At 43.8% G+C, this 5,367-nt stretch overlaps 1 pseudogene; it reads right to left on the bottom strand.

The window, feature by feature from the left end:
* Positions 1-1,227: 1,227 nt before the first annotated feature.
* On the bottom strand, positions 1,228-1,813 carry LOC102865797 (annotated as a pseudogene).
* Positions 1,814-5,367: the final 3,554 nt, after the last annotated feature.

Here is a 5,367-nt window from a genome sequence, read left to right as displayed (position 1 = left end):
AACAACTAATCAATCACCTTGTAACAGAAACAAAGCAACAATTTCAAGTATTGGTGGCATTAGTGCTGACACACTAACACAGTGCTCTGCTACAAAGGAGGAGACAGACTGGATTGTTTTCTGACTGCAGCTACCCTGTGGCCGCTCCAACAAGGCTTTCCCACAATTCAATCAGGTTCAATCAGTGCTTAATGGGAGCCAATACTTGTGGGTGTCTTCCCCACCACCCCCTACACCCTGCACTGGTGCTGTATTATTAAAAACATTAAGTACCTGGAATTTATGCTTCATCAAGAGAGTGTCTGCGTAATTTCCAATGATGTACAGCTCTTTGTGTAAAGAAAGTTTTGTGGTGGCAATTATGTAAAAAAAGTTATTTAAGCAATGTGACACATCAGGTATTAGCAATCACAGAGCCTTGATCTGGACACCTGGTAGTCTCGTAAGTTAGGTACACTGTGAAATGCTAAAAGATGTGCCCAGCTGATCTGTGAAGTTTACAGAGCTGCAGAATTCAGGGAATGACTACTTTTCCATTAACCTAACCAGCCTGTATAGAGCACAGGAAATCAAAAGACTCTGGAAGGCATTACAGATGCAATTAATGAATGGGCAATGCTTTTTTACTAAGTTACCAAATATTGGCAAGCCAATACAGTACTCTTAAACACAACAGAACCCTATCTTGTTGGAATTATAGATTATTTTGGTGAAAAGTTTCTCTTGAGAATTCTCACCAAAATACCAAATCAAAACACTGATTTTAACAGAATAATTGAGGCAAATCAATATTGCTTTGAAAAGTCCCAATTTTTCCCTTTAAGTGAATTTCTCGGTGAGTGCCGGCAGCCTGTGGACCCGAGTGGCCTGACCTTATGTGGTGTTGGTCAAAGCCCAGCAGAATTCCCACAACCCGGAAGTTTCACCCTTTAACTCTAGGAGACTCAATATGGCATTATCCATTTCAGTGCACTTTTTCAATAATCGTTACATTTCCACAAAAGCACTGGATACCTCGGAATTAGATTGTCATCAAACAACACTATTTTTTTCAATGATCCCCTAGTTTGAAGCCCTGCCCCTCTTTGTTTTTATCAAAGTCACATAGACACTCTCCAGCTTACTTTAAAAAAAAAGTCCACCTAAAAGAGTTGTAGTTCTTAAATAACCAATAAATACACCGCTGGCTTGGAGACTTGGGGCCTGCCACTGTGCCTCGTGCCACTGTCATTTTTCTCCTAACGAGGCCGCTGCCATCGGCGTCCTTATGCTTCCTCTAGCGGAGGCCGTCAATTCTTCAATCTCAGCGTTTAATTTGTTTATTACCCATTCCGTGGCTTCTCGACCTTTACTAGCGTTGGAAGAGATGGTACCCGCCATCAGACTTTCCAGGTAGCTGCTGAGGCTGACAGCCCTTCACAGTGATGATGGCTTCTAGAGTGAGAATCGTTTTGCCTGGATGCTGAGGATGAGGCTTGTAGATGAGCCTCTCGTCCACGGAGACCATATCTGTAAAGGAAATATTAGTGGATTTCAGTTCCATCGTTTTCTCTACTGGGTCAGCTACAGAATGCTCCTGCACGTATGTCTTTGTTTGAGCTGCGCCGATAAGAGATCACACCACAGACGGCAGGCCCCATTCCGTGCTCAGAAGCCGCTGGCTGTGCAGCCTGCCCGAGGGGTCCACGTGTCTGTGTAGGACGTCGACGCCCACCACGCTGGGGTTCATCGGGTTGGGGTACTTCTGCATCGCAGCCGTTGTGACCATTTCCCAGGGGTGGTCGAAGACATGCTTGGAGGTCCAGATCTTCATGGCGCCAGCGACCTGCTCAACGACCCGGTGGCAGCAGTAGGCCCCAAGGAGGCCTGCTCTTTGTTTTCTGGTATTTTAGTGGTGAGGAGGACTTGAAATACCTGCTGCAGAAGCTCAAAGTATATTGTTGTTGTTGTTGTTATGTGCCATCGAGTCACTTGCGACTCATAACAACAGCCCTAAACTCTGCTGTCCTGTACCAATTGCACCATCTCCGACACACCCATCCCGATTACCCCAGTCAATCAATCCACCTCATAGGGGGCCTTCCCCTTCTGTGCTGTCCCTCCACCCTACCAAGCATGATGTCCCTCTCCAAGGATCTGTTCCTCCTTGCAACATGTCCAAGGTATGTTAGACGGAGACTTAGAATCCTTGCCTCCAAGAAGCAGCCTGGTTTACCCTCTCCAGGATGAATCTGTTTGTTTTCCTAGCAGTTCATGGTACCATCAATACTCTTCTCCAGCACCACAGCTCAAAGGCATCAATTCTCCTATCCTCCTTAAGTCATTGTCCAACTCTCTGATGCATAACAAGTGATTGCAAAGACCATGGCCTGTATCAGACGCACCTTAGTCTCCAGAGAGACACCATTGCTCTTCAGTACTTTGGAGAGGTCCCTAACAGCAGACTTTTTCATGGCAATGCATCTTCTTATTTCCTGGCTGCTGGTGCCAAAACTGTTGACTGTGGAGCCAAGCAAACTGAAGCTGTGAACAATCTCAATCTCTTCACCATCCATCCTGATGTTGCCAATTGGTCCAGTGGTGAGAATCTTTGTCTTCTTGACATTGACCCTCTGCAGCAAGTGTTTCAGGTCCTCCTCAGTTTCAGCAAGCAGGGTTGTGTCATCTGCAAATCGCAGATTGTTGATAGATCTTCCACCAATCTTGATGCCATATTTCTCCTCATAGAGCCCAGCCTCCCGGATAATCTGTTCTACATACAAGTTGAAAAGGTATGGAGACAGGACACATCCCTGGCGTACGCCCTTCCCAATTTTGAACCATGCAGTGTTCTCTTGCTCTGTTCTGACGACTGCCTCCTGGTCCAAGTATAAGTTTCTCACTAGCACGATCAAGTGTTCTGGTATTCCCATTCTTCTCAGAGTCAGCCACAGTTTGTTATGATCCACACAGTCAAACGCCTTTGCATAGTCAATGAAATACAGATAGACATTCCTCTGGTACTCCCTGCTTTCCGCTAAGATCCATTAAACATCAAAGTATATAGCCTTCAATATTCTATCTCAACAGCAAGAAAACAAGACTTTCACTACTGGACTGATAAGACATCATGATAGATGGACAAAAGATTGAAAACTGTTAACAACTGCATCTTACTTAAATCCACAACCAACACATGTGGTACCAGCAGTAAGGAGATCGGGAGACATACATTGCACTGGGAAAGTCTTTAAGCAGGGACCTCTCCAAATTACCAAGAAACAATTTCTATTTGTTCACCTGATTCAGGCTGTGGTGTTTTCAATTACTTGCTATGCATTTGAGAGTTGGACAATGAGTAAGGATGATTACCGAGAAACAATGATGTCAGTTTGAGGACTAAGTTGCATCTGATTCAGGCCGTGTTGTTTTCAATTACTTGCTACACCTCTGAGAGCTGGACCATGAATAAGGATGACAGAAGAACTGATGTCTTTAAGTTGTGGTATTGGAGAAGAGAAATAAATATTCCATAGATTTCCAAAAGAACAGATATCTTGGAGGTGGAGCCAAAGTGCTCTTGGAGGGAAAGACAAAGTTTTGTCTTACATACTTTGGACATGTTGCTAGGAAAGGCTATCCCTTGGAGAGGGACATCATGCTTGGGAAGGTGAAGGGCAAGCTAAAGACAGGAAGACCTTCAATCAGACTGACAGTGACTTCAGCAATGGGCTTAAGTGTGTCATTAATCATGAGGATGGCACAAGTTAGATCAGGGCTCAGATCTGTTGTTCATAGGGCTGCTATGATTCATACTTGACAGTACCTAGCAGCAGCAGTGCTAAAAAAACTACATTGCAATCCCAAAGGCATATTTGAAAACACAAGGTTTGAATCCACCAGCGGCTCTGCAGGAGGATGGAGCATCTCCTCCTGTGCGATTCATGGCCTCTGAAAACCCGTGGTCAGCTGAGTCAGTTCCGGCTCAATGGCACACAAGAAGTTGAAGATTATGGACTCCCATCTGCCTATCTCATTTTTCTTAGAAAGAAGTCCCAATTTATTTATTTTTTTTTGAAGGGAAAATAGTAAATAATCTATTTTCACTGGGACAGACCACCTTTCTACAAATAATGTAGCCCTCAATTTATTTTTAAAACTTTTGATGTGCAGTTGTTAGAGACATTTGTCTTCAAATGAAAACTGTAAAACATGGAGAGAAATCTCTTCTCCATTCTATCCCTTTTTCGACTCACTGGTACTTACTCATTGTTGGCGAGTTGGACCCCATTCACAGTGGACCCTCCACTGGGTTTCCAAGATTGTAAACAGCAGAGATCCTCGCCTGTCTCACCTTCATGGGGAGCCTGGTGCCAAGTCATTCACAGATTTGATTCTGGGTTTGGGTTTTGTACAGCCACGGAGCAGTTCCTTTGCTGTGATCTATTGAATGTTAGGCCTCAACACAAGAGTTTGTAGTTGGTTTTTTTCCTAAAAAATGTTTTTAAAAAATTAAAAACTTTAAAAGAAAAAAAAAATGCTCATCTTTCTCAGGCCCAACTGCTCATGTCCAAAGATGAATCAAAGTTATGGAAGGTGGTGACCTTGTATATTAACCAAAAAAGTGAGCAGTTCAAATCTACCAGCTGCTCCATTGGAGAAAGATGGACAGTCTCCTCCCAGATGTATCGCCTTGGAAAGCTGATGGGAGAGTCACTGTGGGCCAGGTCAGATGAGAGGCAATGGTTAGGTCTACATGTGTCCTGGACATCATATGAATGAGGAACGCTACTGAGCAATTTCTCCCTATGGAAGTTTCTACTGCTAGTTCTGAGAGATACCCAGCAAGTTAAAAACTTAAAAACCTATTATTTTTGCACTTGAGGTTCCTGTACTTATTTCAAGTTTTTCTTCCCAGCTAGCCTTCTTTTCCCACCTGGCTTCATTGCAGCCTCTACTACCTTGCTCAAGAGTTCTCAGGTTCCCACCTTCCACTCACCAGCACATCATTCTTTTCCCTTAAAAAGATTTTAGCCACTAAGGCTCATTTTCTGTAATGTGACCTTCCACCAAAGCGGAGAAGAAAATTGCCTGAGTCCAGAGAAGTTATAAGGGGGGTAAGGGGTAGACTTCAAGACTGCGTTTTTAAAAAATTGTCTCTTTTCTATGAATGTAACTGGGCCTCCAAGGCAGAGTCTGGATTGCCAAGTTCACTGTCTAAGGTGCCTGATGCTGTGTAATTGAGAAGAGTGTCAGAAGAACAATTTCAGTACCTGCCGTAGGCACTATTTTCTCTAGATAAACCCCAGCTCTCAAGCCTCTTTCAATATACTGACAACTCTTCTCAGAAAAACAGAAGTTACTGTACCAAGAAAAATGCCACAAAGG

Source organism: Elephantulus edwardii, unplaced genomic scaffold (assembly GCF_000299155.1).
Source record: "Elephantulus edwardii isolate Elephantulus edwardi_28Jun2011 unplaced genomic scaffold, EleEdw1.0 scaffold00384, whole genome shotgun sequence".
Lineage (NCBI taxonomy): Eukaryota > Metazoa > Chordata > Mammalia > Macroscelidea > Macroscelididae > Elephantulus > Elephantulus edwardii.
The sequence above is the reverse complement of the archived record's forward strand: the minus strand, read 5'-3'. Positions and strand labels throughout refer to the sequence as shown.